Source organism: Dipodomys merriami, unplaced genomic scaffold (assembly GCF_024711535.1).
Source record: "Dipodomys merriami isolate MVZ:Mamm:240054 unplaced genomic scaffold, mDipMer1.0.p SCAF_434, whole genome shotgun sequence".
NCBI lineage: Eukaryota > Metazoa > Chordata > Mammalia > Rodentia > Heteromyidae > Dipodomys > Dipodomys merriami.
Genome location: NW_027205982.1, coordinates 282464 through 299775, shown reverse-complemented (window position 1 = coordinate 299775; position 17312 = coordinate 282464). Strand labels below are relative to the sequence as shown.

The 17312-nt window shown below is 50.8% G+C and overlaps 1 protein-coding gene across 1 annotated transcript in view; it reads right to left on the bottom strand.

Annotated features, from left to right (window-relative positions):
• LOC138807795 (solute carrier family 25 member 48) overlaps positions 1 to 17312 on the bottom strand; it is a 108859-nt gene that overhangs the window by 79671 nt on the left and 11876 nt on the right. The gene's annotated exons all lie outside the window — the stretch shown is intronic.

The following is a 17312-nucleotide window of genomic DNA, read 5'->3' as shown; positions in this document are numbered from 1 at the left end:
TCAAAATGTCAGTCATGCCAAGGATGAGAAACCTCGTTCTCCGCCCAGAGACCAGCAAGCGCATGACCATCTGAGGAGCTAGAAGCAGCCCACTTTGACTGAAAGGCAGGAAACATGTGAGGAGCTCAGGGCAAGAAAATCAAGAAGTTAGAGCAACAGCTGAAAAACCTGAATTTTATTCAGGGGGGAAGTAGGGAGTCGAGGGAAAGTTACTGGTGACAGACAAGGCTTCTGACGTGCACGGAGAAGGCTTGAGGGAGAAACTTACTCAAACATGGGCATCGCGTGATTCCCGGGTGCTGTTAACAAGTGTGCATTGGGCAGGAAATAGGGACTCCTGTCTGTAATCCTAGCTACTTGGAAGGAAGCGACCTGGGATTGCAGTTTTAGGGTAGCCTAAGGGGGAAAAGCTCACCCACATCTCAACAGGAGAAACAACTGGTTGTCATCCTAACTATGGGCATGAAGCATAAATAGGAGGAATACAGTCCAGGCTTTACCTGGGCAGAAATGAGACCCCCATCTCCAAAACGATCAGAGTACAAAGTGCTAGACAGTGATTCGCATTAGCGTGCCTGCCCGCCAACTGCAAAGCCCTGAGTTCAAAACTCCCGTGCCAACCAAAGCAGTGGAGCATGTAGGCTGGAAGTCGTCGCCCAAGGGTGACTGCCTGGGTGTCAGCTAGGTGGGGCAGAAGGGCTGCCCCTAGGTGCTATGGGAGTGGAAGGCGGGGATGTTCGGAGACTTGGAAGCCTTCCATTGAAGGCCATGCAAAGGCAGGAGGGAAAGGGGCCGGCGCAGGGCTGGGAAAGGGGTTGGTAAAACTTGCCTCAGACCATCAGGCAGGAAGGCCGGAGGGCAAAGGCAGGTTAAAAGCTGCAAGACGGGAAGAGGGTGAGGATGGAAAGGGCTGGAGTAGCTCACCCTTCCCGGAGGAGCCGAGGTCTGAACTTGGGTCCAGGGTTTTTTATGGCTCGGCACACTTGCATACCAGGACCGCGGGGGCCCATGGAAGGGCCCCCTAGCTCGGACACAGCTGGCTGGCTGCAGTTGTACCAGGGCAGACACAGGATGACAGTGACCGAGTCACGGGAGCAGGGAGAGTCTGGGTCTCTGCGCCCCCTTCCCCCCACCGCCGGGGCAGCTTCTGCAGCAGCCTGTGGGACACAAGTTCACTCTGCTCACCTTCTCTGGCAGCCTCAGAATGAGCTAGTCCGGCTATGGCTCTGGCCAAGGGACTACTGGAAATCCTCGGTGTCTGAGATGTGAATGGCGGAGAAACACCGAAGGTAGCGGCGAGCCATTCTACTGATCAGAGAAACACCATTTACCACAAGGTGTTATCTGTCCCCTAAGCACCCCTTACCACAAGGTGTTATCTGTCCCCTAAGCACCCTGGAGAGGTGAAGAAGGCAAGGGTCAGGGTGAGTGTGTCCTCCCTGACTACGCTCTTCTCTCAAGGAGCAGCCACCACGGGGTGAACCTTTGGCGATCACACCAATAGATAGGAGCTCTCACTACTTCAACTTTTCCCATTCATAAGTCTTAAGCCCCACCTCCCTTTTTTTTTTTTTTTTGTATTAACATGGAGACTAACTTCTCGGTTCTAATAGCAATCTACTACTATGGGGCCTGCCTTCACATGAGCTCTTTTCTAAGCTTTCGCCTCTATACGTTGCAGCGAATATCCCCCAAGACAGATGCTGAGCATGGGATTGATAGAACAAAGGGTGAGTGCGTATGCATTTTCACCTAGGCACTGTCTTCAAAAAGGTCACAGCCACCATGTTTAGTTTCCACGAAGGCACTATGCTTCTACATCGAATTCTCCTTAGTTCCATAATCTCAGCTTACACACACACACACACACACACACACACACACACACACACACACACACACACATACACACACACCTCGCACAAACACAGCTTGTCTGTGAGCCCTTTACAAGAAAATAACCTCTAGCCAGGTGCTGGTGGCTGACACCTCTAATCCTAGCTACTCAGGAAGCTAAGATCTGAGGATCCTGGTTCAAAGCCGGCCCAGACAGACAAATCCGAGTGACTCTTACGTCCCATTCACTAGCAAAAAGCAGGAAGGAGAGGTGTGGCTCAAGTAGTAGAGTGACATCCTTGGGCTAAAAAGCCAAGCATGAGGATCTAAGTTCAAGCCCTACTACCAGCACAAGAAAAGGAAAGGGAAAGGGAAAGGGAAAGGGAAAGGGAAAGGGAAAGGGAAAAGTAAAAGTAAAAGGGAAGGGAAGGGAAGGGAAGGGAAGGGAAGGGAAGGGAAGGGAAGGGAAGGGAAGGGAAGGGAAGGGAAGGGAAGGGAAGGGAAGGGAAGGGAAGGGAAGGGAAGGAGATCTTATAAGCAACATTGATAGAAAAGAACAAAATATGAAGCCTCCAAGTAGGGAAATGTTCCCAGCTTTTGGCAAGAAGCAGAGAACATCGTTTTGTCTGGAGTCGACTTTGAAGAGCAGAGTCAAACCAGAGTCCCACTCTCCTCTGAATGTCTTGGGCAGGGCCACAGGGTTGATAGCTAAGCGTAGACCCAGCAGTGCCTAGTGACTGCCTAAACACCCCATGCTCCACATGGACCCCGAAGCGCCTTAACGGGTATGTATGGGGGGGGGAGCCACAGAATGAGGAGAAAGCCCCCTTGGGACCTCCCCTCCCCATCGCTTTGCTGATCTGTGATCTGTCCCTGAAAGGCCCTGGGTTGCCATGGTAGGAATATCTAGGGAAGCATCTGAAAAGCCAAACCTTAGTGACCATAGTGGTTGTTCCTGGAACTCTCAGTACAAAGACCTGCTCTACCACCCCGCAAGGGACTGTGGTCTTCAGGGAATGGAAGCCAGCAGCCAGCATCAGCCTCCTGTCTGCTTACCCCTTCTCTTTCCACCTAATACCTTTCCTTCCTTTACATCACCTTAACCCCAGATCCTGCTTCCAGTAGAGCTAGCCTTCACAGGGAAACCAGCTTCTCCATGGTAGCCACCAGTACCAGGCCTGGTACTGAATCACTTGCCCTCACCCAGTGAAGTTTGCATCCCAATTTCTTCCTGCTAAGGCCAAGACCATAGCTAGGTGAGCCATACCTGTAACCCTAGCTATTCAGGAGACAGAGGTGGATCTTGGCCAACATCAGCCAGCTCAGATAAAAGTTAGTGAGATCTGCCTCTCAGTCAACAAGCTAAGTACAGAAGCTCCAATCTGTGGTCCTAGCTAAACAGGAGACGTGGGTAGAATTATAATTCCTAGCCAGCTTAGTCAAAAGTTTGCAAGACCTTATCTCAGTAAGTAAATAAAGTCAGGTGTAGCATCCTATGCCAGCTACGCAGAAGGTGAAGGTAGGAGGATTTTGTCTGAGGCAATGATTCACATCTGTAATATTAGCTACGGGAGGAGAATGAGATCCAGAAGAGAACTGTTCAAAGCCAAGCTGGGCAGAAAAGTCCACAAGACACCATTTCCAATTAGCCAGCACAAAGCCAGGCTGGAGATGTGGTTTTGTGGTAGAATAGCAGCTGTGACTGAACAAGCAGAGCAAGCAGAAGCCTTGAGTTCAAACCCCAGTACCACCAAAAAGAAAAAAAGAAGAAGAAAAAGAGAAGAAAGAAAGACAAGACAGAAGGAGGGCCGGGCACTGGTGGCTCACGCCTGTCATGCTAGCTACTCAGGAGGCTGAGATCTGAGGATCGAGGTTCAAAGCCAGCCTGGGCAGGAAAGTCTGTGAGACTCTGATCTCCAATCAACCACTAGAAAACCGGAAGTGGTGCTGTGCTCACCTTGAGCTGAAGAGCTGAGGGACAGCGCCCAGGCCCAGAGTTCAAGCCCCACAACCAAAAAGACAAAAGAGGCTAAGGTGTGGATGTCAGCCAGGAATAATGATAAACCTGGGTTGGCCAGAACCAGCCCCCGCCCCCCCCCCCACCCCGCGGCAAATCCCCACAGAAAAGAATATTAATAAAATAAAACTGCAAAAATCTGATCCCAGCACAAGAACAGAACAGCCCGTGCCAAACTTCACAGCCGTTCGGAGGACATATGTAGCTGAGCAATCTGTGGACAGCATTTCTACCCTGAGATTCTTGAAAGCTTGTAGCACTCGGGCCAAAAATAGTCTGGAAACCAAGTCCTGGGGAGAATGGAAACTTTATGAATTGCACATGTGGTCACAGAGGCAGCTCGCCGGCACTGAGTGAAAGGATTTGCATAGAAATCTGTCCCTGGGCAGGAGACCACCAGAGCTTATGGTGGGTCCTAGAAACTCATTCAGATCCACAGGACCTACCTGGCACACACACATAAATAGGAAGCAGTGGCAAGCAATTGGGACTGGATGGACAGAAGCCCCCCCCCCCCTTGCTTTTGTCCTAGGAGACCTGCCAGCAGAAGAAGCCCCCAGGGGAGAAATGGATCCTTTCCTAGCTACTTCATCTCTTTGTTTCCACCCCCCCTCCTTTCCCATCTGTGAGATGGAGTCCATAATGGTGCTTATCTTTGTGGGGTGTCGTGGGGGGTAAAGTGGGTTCATCCATAGGATGTGTTTAGAAAGTGCCAAAGCCGTCAGAAGGACCAATGGTAAGGGAAGCCCCTCTCCCCCAGCACTCCACCACCGCGAAGTGGTGAGATCTTCCCGTGAAGTCCCACGGCTTCCTGCTTCTCCCCCCACCCCCCCTAAACATTTGATTTCGCCTTTATAGATCCCAGAATTCCCTCCCATTTTGCCTCACAAAATCTATTCCGATCTGGAGCGCTTCCCACTAACTGTCACAGGATCTAAGCACAGGAATAGGCCTTCCAAGGCCCCTCAGCTTCGGCCTCTGCCCCAAGGCAGAGCTCTGTTCACACCGACTCTGACAGATGGATGTCATTTCGATACAGGAAATATTTATTGAGCATCCATGCTGGGCCAAGCCCTGTGCTCTGTGATGCTAGCAATACACACAGGAGTGGAGCAGGCTGAGTTCCTGCCGTCTGTGTAGGAGACCTGGAAACTCTCGGGCAAGAGTTGATGAATCTCTTCTCCAGGAAGGCTCACTATTGGTTTATAAAGCCTCCATGGATTAGAGGAGCTCCACCCACATCATAAAGGGTCCTATTTTCTTAAAGCTCATTGGCTGTAGGTTAATTACACCTAGAATTCACATCTGATTCCATACTGTGCCCTGTGACTGCTAACTGAGGTTAGCAGTTAACTGAGGTTAACTATGTGGTTTTGTCCACTCACTGTTAACCAGATCTACAGTGAACACAGCCTGTTGGCTGTTGGTCCGTTGTGGGGCTTGAACTCTGGGCCTGAGTGATGTCCCTCAGCTCTTCAGCTCAAGGCTAGCGCTCTACCCCTTGAGCTACAGCGCTATTTCTGGTTTTCTGGTGGTTTATTGGAGATACGTCGCCTGGACTTGCCTGCCAGGGCTGGCTTTGAACTGTGATCCTCAGATCTCAGCCTCCTGAGTAGCTAGGATGACAGGCGTGAGCCCCCAGCGCCCGGCCCATGTACCTCTTTGCTGGTCTTTTCATCACTAATATGACAATCCTCTTGCCCTCAGGTCAGGACCTTGGAGGAAGTAGCCGGACAGACCAGACTCACAGGACATCAACCCTCTCTTCTGCAGCCTCTCTCCAATGCACTCCATCACCAAGGCTTCTGTGTGCCAGGTGGAAAAGGAGAGATATTTACAAAGCCTACCTTCCATGATCATACAACAAGCAAAGAAGGGTAGACTTTGGTGCCGAACGACAATAAATGGATGACTGGTGGGTGGAGAATGCCAGGAGGTAGGATCAGAGAATGTCGGGAAGCAAGCAAACATGGTACGTATGGTACATTATTCTACAAGCGAACCCAGAAAATAAAGCTCCTGATCAAGAGGCAAGAATAACATAATGAGGAGTGGTTATTTGTGGGAGAGAGGCAGGAAATTAACTTTCCAGCCCCACCCCACCCCATCCCCCCCATAAAATGACATGCCCAAGCCAACAGCAGAGGTGGAAAGTTCTCAGCTCCATTTGGTTCTAAGCAAATAACCCTTCCAGTGCTCAGCCACGGGGCTGGCACTGAACACAGCGCCTTCCTTCATTTGCTCAGAGCCTGGCCAGGGCTAGGCTCACAGTGGGTGCTTAATCACAGTCAGCCAGTGGGTCCAGACTTTCGGCTCCCTCCGTTAGAATGTGAGTGTGCTCGATTCCCTGGATCTCTCGCTACTTGTCCTGAGGACACTGTCCCTGTGACATGGCGGGTTCCTGAGAACTCACTGGGGCTGGAGGTGCTCTATCCTAGGTGAATCAAGCGTTGTCCTCCAGGGCCCAACTGCAGCTCGGGCCTCTTAGATGTCAGCCACGCCCTTCTAGTCCCTGGACCAAATGAGCTTGGCATGTCCTGGTGATGGCAGAGAGAAAGGGGGACCGTGGTTCTTGCCATCGCTCGGTGCTAGCTCAGCATTGGGGTCTCTCTGGCATTGGTTCTTGATAAGAAAGGAGTTTTCCTTTTTGCTGGCCGTGGGGCCTGAACTCTGGGCCTGGGCACTGCCCCTCAATTCTTCAGCTCAAGGCTAGTGCTCTACCACTTGAGCCACAGTGCCACTTCCAGCTTTTTCTGCTTATGTGATACTGAGGAATCAAACCCAGGGCCTCATGCATGTGAGGCAAGCACTCTACCACTGAGCCACCTTCCCAGCCCGGTAAGCAAGGCTTTTACAAAAGAGAAAGGGAGATGCAAACAGCTACTCAGATCTATGGTATTTGCGGTCAAGGCAAACACGGGTCACATCCGATCCCTGCGCTCTCTCGATCTTGAAACGTCTCCAAGTTGTGGCTTTGATTTCATCACAAAGTGAAAATGGCCTTGGATGAGCAACATTCCAAGAAAGCCCACATGAGACTCATGAGACCTCAGATAACCCATTTAAAAATGCTCTTGTTTTCGTGCCTCCTCCAAATAAGTCAAACCAAACATCCCAAGGCCGTGTCTAGAGAATCCCTGCTCCTCCTGGGGGTTGCTGGGGGCTATGGAGCCCTACCCGAGGCTCTCGCTATTCTGCCTGGGGTGTGGAGGAGCTGTACCCCATTGGAGAAGTCGGGGTAACCAGGATAGCAGTCAAGCAAGCTCGAGGATTCTATTTCTCAAACCACGAGTTGCATAAGAGTCACCTTGGGACTCTTCTGATCCCCAAGTCTTAGGAAGGCTCAAAAATATCCAACACCAAACCACGCCAAACCACGCCACATCTACCAAACCCCGCCACATCTACCAAACCCCGAGTCAGCACACAGGACCAGGGTCTGCAGTGAGCGGCTCAGAACACCAAGTTGACATGAGGAACAAAGTCCAGGAGGGCAGGGGCCTCTGCCGGACTTGGGAGGCTGGACGGAGCTTTCCAGAACTGCTAGCCCAAGAGCTGGGCCTTAAAAAGACCCAGAGGTTTGGAGGGTGAGAGGTTTGTGCAGGGCCCCCCCGATAGCACCAACACAGCCCCCCCCATCCCGGACCCTCCCACTCTCCTCTGTCCTGCGGTTCCCTGAACCCTGAGCCGGGGGTCATTCTGTCACAAGGAGGAACAACATTCTGAGGAGAACTCCTGCCCACTCTTCAAACCCACTACTGGCCTATTAAAACAAAGGGCCTGTAGGAAAATAAGCAGCATTTTTTTTTTTTAGGGGAGAGATGAATCATCAAGAGAAAAGCGCAAACGTTGAGAGCGGCATCTGAGCAGGCCTGGCGGGGAAGAGGGTGGGGATAGAAAGAACCCCATCCGTTCACCCCCTCTGGCCTTGAGTGAGTCATGATTTTCAGCTTCCTTACACAAGTGTGTGGCAGTCTGCTGCCTGGATGTCAGGCTGAGCTCCGTGCTTAATGAAGGGAGGAATAAAAAGCTCCTGTTGGCTCCTGTTCCTCTTGCGCAGGTCCTCAGGCAGTGGAAGCTCCACCGATTACCAAAACCATCTTGGCTGGTTCGTGTTCCTAGCTACGGAACGCTCCCACCTGGCAGCAGTCTTAGTCCAGAAGCCGGAAGACCCAGCACCCGCTGACTCCTCGGGGCATATATTGAGCTAAGAATGTCCGCTGGTGTGGGCCAGGTCTGGGTTTGCCCTGGGGCTTCTACTTCCCCTTAGACTCACTGTCTAGCTGAATCTGATGCCAACAAGACTCTGAGTTGGCAACAAGGAGTCTGCAGGGCCTTCTACAGGGAAGCTGGAAGTCAGGGCTGAAGGCCTTGGGCCCTTGTTCTGGAAAAGAAAAAAAGGACTGTCCCCATCAACCATGTCTGGCAAACGGGTCCCCAACTCTGCATTTCTCAGGGCCCCACTCTTTTCCAGCCTCCTTGGTGCTTTCAGCAAAGCTCTAGCCAGATTCCGGCGCAGACAGGGTTTTTCTGAACACTGTTTACATTCTTGCCATTTTTTTTTTTTTGCCTGTGTTGAGCCACATTAAAAAAAACACACACACATCATTTATAAGCAATCATAGGCCCTTGTGGATTTCAAATAAACTTCCCTATAAACCAGTGAACTTCAGAGTCTCCATCCTCACCAGGATCATAAACCCGCCTAGCTGAAGGTCTTCTGCTCCGGCACCTTCTTTTATAGCCAGAGCCATGGAATCTTGGGAAGGCCAGGAAGCCCAGGGCCACTTGGAGCTTAGCGGCCTAGCAAGTCTGCAATGCTGCCTGTGATTTCCACAGAACATCATCAAGGCTCGGCAGGCATGTGGCTCTGCTTTTTAGAGGAACAAACTGATTTCAGATTTTAAACCCTTACCATGCTCGGTTAGGACCTGGCGATGGGCCCGCCTGGGATTTGGTGTCTGAGGAGCGTTTGCTGCATAGGGCAAACACGTAGGCAGCAGCGTAGCTGCATGTAAACGTGCATAGCATTGGGCTTTAGGTCCAACTCTCTACCAGGATCTGCTCTGAAGGAAACAGATGTCTCAGTGGACAGGAACCGAGATGCCTCAGGCTGGTAAGACTCTCTCAGAGACCTCAGAAGGCACTACAGGCCTGAGCCCAGACAGGAAGTTCTGGTGTCAAGCAAAATGATGCAGTCCCTGAGCCTTCTAAAAGACACCCACCTCGCTACCGCCACAAGTCCAGGCAGAAAACTCTTCCTAAACCTCCACACAAGTGCTTCCCCAAGGCGCGACCCCCACAGCCTGTGTTCCAAGGAATCACGTTACAACAGAAAGCTAGGGACCCTGAGCTTCCTGCCGCCTCCCAGGGCCTGTTCTACAGCGTGCACCATTTCTCTTCACTGTCCTAGGATGGCAGGAGGGCCAAAGGCTGGCTCAGGAGCCTCTGGGAGCCAAGTGCCTCCTTCCTGGTCACGGAAATCTGCACAATGCCGACTTCAAGACTTCTCCCCAGTCCCTGTTCCCTGAAGCCCAGCAGGTTCTTCGGTGCATGTCCTCCATAAGGCTGGGGGAGGGAGGGGGGGGGCTGATGGTGATAGACAATAGAGCGATGTGTCTGTACTCTTCCCCATGCTTTCCAGGATCCTGTCTACATCTGAGAGGAAAAGAAAGTTCTAGAATCCTTCTCTCCACCAGCTCGCTCACCCACATGGTCAGAGCAGCCTATGGTTTTTTGGTGTTTTTGAGTTTTCTCTTCCTAGAAGCTCAGCTCTATCTGGTGCTAGAATGAGGGATTGTTGGCAACCCTGGCCACAGACCAGACAAACGTGCGGCAGGAAGGAAGGAAGTTCCCATGAGCAGCTCGGTGGCCTCTGCCCTGTGTGTCAAGTGAGAGCACAGGAAGTCAGGCTGGCCTGTCTGTCCCTAAAACTCTTCATTTAAGAGGAGTTCTGATCCTGATCTGGGTACATGTCTGGCAACTCGGGGTGACCTGGATCTCAGGGCACATGTCAAGCTTTGCCCTCGGTGGCTGAATCTACCTCATTGGGGGAAAAAAAAAACCCCATTTCATCCTCAAGGCTCGAAATACTTCCTCACGGTGACTTCTGCGAACAAGGCCGCAGCTGAGAGGCGGAAGTGTTGCTCCAGGGTATTTCATGCTCCGTGAATAATTACGTGAACGAAATAACACAAAGTGGTTGCCAACAGTTATTAGACCTGTGAAAACTAACAGTTGAAAACTCAATTGACTGGCTACCAAAGGGCCCTGGCCGAGGGGCAGAGCCCAGCTGTGGCTTCACATCTGTAAAAGCCAAACATACCTTGAAGGAAGCGAATAAACCAAAGGGTAACGGTTGGCTAGTCCTGACTCCCAGAATTGTGCCAATGCTTCCATCCACCCTGTCATTAGCGAAAAGCTGGCCTCACCCCAAACTGGCGTGCCCCTGAGCAGTAAGTACACAGGTGGCTACTGAATGGAGACAGGAGAAAGGAGGGATGGAAAAGTGTCTCCCCACGGCCTTGAATACGAGTAGACCTCCCGCATTTCCCCTCTGAAGACTTCCCAAGGCAGTGCCTTTCCCCCCACCCAGCAGTGGCACAAAGTCGGAATCTAGGATTTCAGCTCTCCTGAGTCACCCTGTGCCACCTTCTCCCATAGATCGCACGTTCCCACGCGGACTTCCTGACCGGACCTGTCCGGATAGGCCTTGCTGCTTCTATACGTCTACTAAAGCTGTCTTCTCCTCCATCTTGCAACGTGTTCAAATTCTGCTTGTCTCCTCTTCTACGAGGCCATTCTTGATCACTTTATCAGAGTAACATCTTGGCCTCCGTAGAGTGCTGGGGTGATAGCAATTGGCTATCACAGACTAGAGTATCTTTTTCCTCTAAGATTGATCATCTGGCTTTGGTAAACAGTGTGGGCGATAGTGTGTAAGTCCCTGTGGTCCTTCCTTTCCCTACTTAGATCTAGGCCTTGGTCAAGTTCCCTAACTCCCTTAAGTCTACCTTAATCCTCTTCTGAAAAATGGATTGAAAATCTTAATGCCAAACAAATGGCGGTGGGGAGATTACTGTGATTATGCAAATTGAAGGGTCTGCCTATTTGAGGCCAGTAAAAAAGCACTGATCACCGCTGTAAGCACTCGTGAGACTTAGTGGGATTGCTGGCCTGCTAGCTCCGAAGGACAAGACCTGGAGATCGTCCCCCGGCAGAAAAAACAGGGTTCTTGGCATGACCAAACGCTTGGTCAGTGCTGACCAGGAGGACTGGGCTTGCCCTGGCGTCCCCTGAGAACAGAATAGGGTCTGCTCTGACTTCCCTGAGCTGTGCGGAGTGGGGGTAAAGGACAAGTCCCCCTTGGGTGGCACAGGAAGAGCGTGAGGCTCTAACGGGAAGAGGGAGGGCCGCACCACGGCGCTCAGGACCCACTCGCGCTCACCCTCTGCCTGCCACAGGAAGGACTGACTGGTTCTGGTTCTCGTTCCGCCCCGCAGCTGAGCGATACGCCGAGGGGTCACCGTGGGAGAAGGAGCCTAGGTCGCAGCTGTACGGCCTCTTCACGGGGCCTCCATGTTCAGCCCCAGAGCGGAAGAGCCACAAACACACAAGGCCCTGGGCCTTGTTCTCTAGGAGACTGCAGCAGCTGTTCTGGGCTTTTCCCCACTCTTGTCAGGAAACAACTCAAACATAATTGAGCAGCTGTGGCGGTTAAAAAAAAAAAAAAAAGAAAAGAAAAGAAAAAAAGAACCCTCTTCAGAATGATACATCGTGTCCAGCAAGAACTGTGTCCTCCTGACAGGGGAGCTAATGCAAAGGGGGGCAGGGCAGGGAATCGGTCAGCATACCCCAGCTTTCTAACACTGTTGGTGCTCTGCCTGCCCCCTGACTATGTATCGTGGGGTGTCTGATCGGGCCCACGGGTGCCATTTGAACCCTCCACTCCACTCATTCCTCTCCTGTTGGAAGTCGCATTTGCATCAGATCCTGATTCGGTGAGTACCCCGAGAATCCTCGGTCCCACGCTGGTCAGGTTCTACCGGCTGTGGCTTTGCGATCGCGGCCTGGCTGGACCAAACCGCTCCTGCTCACGGATTGTTTCACAAGATGAGCACAGAATCCAAACCTCTTTCCCCCGGAATTCTTCTTCTAGGCCCACAGAGAAAGAACTATCCCTCCCCTCCCACCCCCACCCACCCCCCAAAAATAACACATTATTACCCATGAGTGAGAGCCAAGGAAACAATAGAGCCAGCATATTCATTCCAAACAGCCTTTTAGGATGCAAATTGCAAATATGTTTAATTCCACCAGGCTCTCGGGAGAGTCATACTGAAGACCGCTTAAGGACAGCAGAGCCAAAATAAATAAATGAACAAATGAATGAATGAATGAATGAATAAATAAATAAAGTTGCCAAAGCAGTTGCGGGGAGCTTCGCTGGCCAGGGCCAGCTCACACAGGACAGTGCTGGTTCTCCCAGGACAGAAGGTACTGACCACCAGAGCCCCCGCTACCTCCCACATCTCTCTCTCTCCCTCCCTCTCTCTCTCTCCCTCTCTCTCTCTCTTTAGCTCACGCTCTATCTTTGCCTTCCCATCAGCCACCAGGCCGCCGTCAGCAGCACCATCCAAGAAGCTTCTCCGTAAACCAACCGCCATTTCCCCCAAGAGAAGGGTAAAGCCCAATGGCACTGTGGCCGCCTCCATTCGTGGATGTCAGAATGGGGCCCCGGCTGCGTGAAAAATCCAAACCAATTTGATTTATGAACCTCAAGCAAACTTTCCAGCAGATCTGGCACTAGAGAAAGAATTTAATTATACAACCTCTGCTCATTAAATAGATAAGATCTTAGCCAAGACAAGTTATGTTTTGTCTTGGGGTGGGGAGGAGGGGAAGGAACACATATCCATCTGGCTCCATATTTTACAGTAGTTGTCAGTAGCCTGCGGCCATGTGAAATGCCTGGAGTTTTCATCTTCCAAGGATGGCAGCGGAACAGACACAAAACATCAGCACAAGAGCCCGCAGCACGTTGACGGCGGTGATGGATGGGATGGCAGCATTCCTGCCCCCAAAGAACCACAGAGGCCAACGGGTATCATCACACACGGACTGGGCGAGGATCCAAGGCATAAAAACCACAAGGAAGAACCCGCTCAGGGGTTTTCCAACAGAAATGCTCCGGACTGGGCAATCAATGGGCACAAGTGTCTGAGCTGTCCTATGATATCCCACCAAGTCATTACTAACTAATAATGGAATGGTCAGTCTTAAGGAGAATCCACCAGCAGCCAAAGAGTTCCCAGAGATCCTACTACTGATACTCAAGTGAGGGCTCAATATTACTCAAATAAGATGGTTGAAGGGGGTGACACAGATGGACTGATTTGTTAAATGATACCTCTCTTGTACAGCCACTTAACGATCATAACTGCTTAAAAGTGTCTAAATCACAGAAAATAAAGTGAAGCATATATTTCAATGTTACTGTGAGACTCTCAAGCTCACCTGAAAGCGTATATTCTAGAAAACTCTGTGAGGAATTGACCTTGTTTCACATTTGAATAACCTGTATTTTTAGGTGATCATTTGTAGATTTTCCCATCAGTATTCTTTGGTGGTTAAAAAAAAAAATACGGAAAGCTGAGCTCTGGTGGCTCATGCCTGTCATCCTAGCTACTCACAAGGCTGAGATCTGAGGATCGCAGTTCAAAGCCAGCCCGGGCAGGAAAGTCCATAAGACTCTTATCTCCAATAAACCACTAGAAAACCAGAAGTGGCGCTGTGGCTCAAGCGGTAGAGTGCTTGCCTTGAGCTCAACAGCGCAGGGACAGCGTCCAGGCCCAGAGTTCAAGCCCCACGACCAACCCCCCCCCAAAAAAAAAAATATGGAAAGTGATAGCTATGGTCATTATCTCAAGTTGATCACTATATTCATGAAGCAAAGCATCAGACTGCGCCTCATAAAGAGGTAAAGTAGATCATAAACTATTTTTTAATTGAAAAGAGTTCCAACACCTCTAGAGAGTGTGCTAAATGAGGGTCCCCAGGGAATGCTGCTTTCCCCTGAAATTACGCCATAACCCAAGTCCTGTAAGTCCTTCCTCTCCACTCAGCACTCAGAAAGAATCAACCCTAGGAACATTACTCACTGCTTATCCAGGCTGACCACATCGATGAGAGACGGCCAAATCTGTGTGTTACCAATGGGACTAATTGAACTCACCCTGTGTCAACTCCAAAAAAACAAATGCCAGTCAACACAGTCCCACGAGTAACGGCACGTGTTAGCAGAAGTGACTGTTGAAGGACCTCGTTACCACTCTCACTCCTTAGTAGATCCCCACTCCCCTCCCTCTACCCTCTGTAGAAAAGCCATGTAGCACGGGAGTCCTGTGGAAACAACCACACTCCAGCCAATCTGTCCCTGGTGTCTGCCTGGCTTGGCAAGCACCAACCCACATGTTTCTCGGCGTATAAACATTGGTATTGCTCAATCTCGGGGGTAACGGATGTTGAAAACTGGCAACATCTGAAACCTTGGCTACCGTGCACGCAACTGCTACAGAGGCTGTTTCTGGTTCAAGGACCGTGGGCTTGTTCCATTCCAAACGCCAGGCTGTTGATCCGATTCCCAACGGTGCTGCTAAATCTCCGGCCTGACACTGAGACACAGGCAGACTTCTGCGGACACGCGTGGGAAGACGCTGCCCCTCAGAACTGCGTGGGGAACACAGACTCGCTTCCAAGAAGTCAGCCATGGCTGACGGGTGCCTTCCTGTAGCCCAGGAACAGCAAAGTACACACACTGCAACAGTTTACAGATGACTGCCAGGGAGGCTTAAAATGTCTTGTCATCTTCGACCACAGGGTCAGAAGCGACCCCTTTCTCATAGGACAAAGCGCTTGAGAGCATTGGCCAGCTGTCTTTCTCATTCAATAAACAGTAGGCCACCGAAGAGCTCATTCATTATTCTTCCTGACCTGCATATTGTCTTGTGTCTGTGGAAGGTTATCAAAAACAGAATGGGCTAATAAAGTGACAGAGAAATGGCCAGTCTAGAGGTCAATGAAAATCACTATCCAATAGTCACCAATAGTTACTCTTTTACAAGAATTATTTGCCTCAAATCCTAAAGATCTTCCATTCCTTAACTTGAGACAACAAATGGGAGTGGGGGTGGTGGTGTGGATGATGCCAGATAAGATGAAAGAACAACCGATTTGAGTGTGATATCATTTGCTTGGGCAAGTATTTGTTTGGGTCTTCAAAGATGAGGAAATCTAAAGCCGGGCACCCAGTGGCTCCTGCCTGTCATCCTAGCTACTCAGGAAGCTGAGATCTGAGGTTCAAAGTCAGCCCAGGCAGGAAAGTCCGTGAGACTCCTATCTCCAATAAACCACCAGAAAACCGGAAGTGGCGCTGTGGCTCAAGTGGTAGAGCGCTCGCCTGGAGCTGAAGAGCTGAGGGACAGCGCCCAGGCCCAGAGTTCAAGCCCCGAGACCGACCAAAAAAAAAAAAGAATGAGGAAATCTAACAGGTCCAAGACAGAAAGGATTAATGGCATGGGCCATAGAAAGGCGTCCCACGAGAGGCCATAATGTGCAAGATCTTGTTCTTAATTTTTTTCCTGAGATCCAGCTGATCTCTTCCCAACTGCATTCAGAGATGGACATGGCTTGATATCAGTCATGGAAGAAATATTTATACCGTAGAAACTGGGGGGTGGAAATGCGGGAGGTTTACCTTTTCTGGACCAGAGAGTCATTTGTTAAACACAAAATACCAGGTTAAGTGACAGGTATGGAGGAAATTTGTCCATGAGAAGCTACAATTGAAGCACCTGTTGACAAGATGGCTCCTAAGACCCCTTCCGGTTCCAATGTCCTAAAGCATTCCTTATCCTACCCCGAGACAGGGCCTCAAGCCTCAGCTTACCATGCCTGCTGGCACCTCCAAGTTCCCAGACCTGACTAACTCACCCCACTGAAACGAGAGGCCTGGGTCCCCAACAGCAACCCTACCGTTACCACCAGACCCCGCCCGGTAGACGCAGCCTCCGCATTTGGCAAGCAATCCTGCTCAGAGCCCCCAAGTCGGCAGCAAGCTTGGGATTACCCCCTGCTTGGTGGCATGAGAACCTCCAGTGAACTCCTCTACAGCCAGGGGATGACCTGGATTCCTCCCACCCCTCTGTTTGCACCACTAGTACAAGCACTAGTGGAAGGCAGGGCCGTGGCCACCAGAGAGGCCCTGCAGTCACCTCCCAAGGCCAGCCCCAAGGCTGCGGTTGCCACGTGGGGTAGAGGTGTGGGGGCCCACGCGGAGGGAGGGATGCATACTGGAGTCAGAGGAGACACAGGTGCAGGCAATGAGCAACTGTCACCAAACAGAACTACGATGACAGCAGCACCCACTGTCTCGGGCACCCTCGGCTTCCTTCCAAGAATAAAGAACTCATCTGGCTCCAGCTTGTCCCGTCTTCAGTGACCCAAAAGGTATGGAGGAATGGTTCTCTCCCACGCCCCCACATAGTTCTGCCTACTTACCTTCTCCCCTCTGTGAAGCACAGCTCAGGCCTGACATTCCAAAGGCATTCAAGAAGCATTGGCTGAATAGGCAAACACACAAGGAACGCATTGCCCCTCTCATCTTTCAGCCCCCTTAGAGACCCCTAGACCAACCCATCTCCCCCAAGAAGACCTTCCCAACCCCAAGTGTCAAACAGATCATCAACCCAGGACACCACCAGCTCCAAAATCGCTTCCCTGATGTTTAGCTCAAGGTCCCTAAATGAGACATGGCGTCTAGGCCCCGTGGATTCCATGATGGCTAGACCTCTGTCAGGACCTCCATGTGCTGGGTTACAGCTCAACTCGAGAACAGATTTTTGTCCCTCCCTCCTGAATTACATCAGATGTGATCTCGGGAAAGGGTGCCTTGTTCATCAGGAACAGGGTGTGCCAGTTGCAAAAGAGATCTTATGCCAGCAGCATCTTCCCTAAGATTGACACAAGTGGCAGCCAATCCCTGATGAAAAGGAGGCTCGGTCCATAGACCAAACACAAACAGCATCCCCGATTGGAATCGGCTCTCCCTCTTATCTTGTGCTTGAATGGCAAATTATACTGGGGAAAGATAAGAGTCAAGACAAAGTGGCCCACCAAACAGCAACCGACACTCAGCTTCCCAGACATCTAACTTGGTCTTAGAAAATGGCTCCGTATCTGGAAGGAATGTGTATACTCCCTGCTACTCAGAGTTCAAAAGTCACATGGAGAATATGTAAGGCACTTGCCAATTTCAGATTACAAATTGAGTTTTTAATTCCTTTTAGAGCTCCTCATGTTTATGCAGATTCTAAAATAAAACAAACAAGCTATCTGCCACTCCAGTGTTGCAAGAAAAAGAAGACAGCTCTTGACTTTTTTTTAATCTCCTAAGATTAAA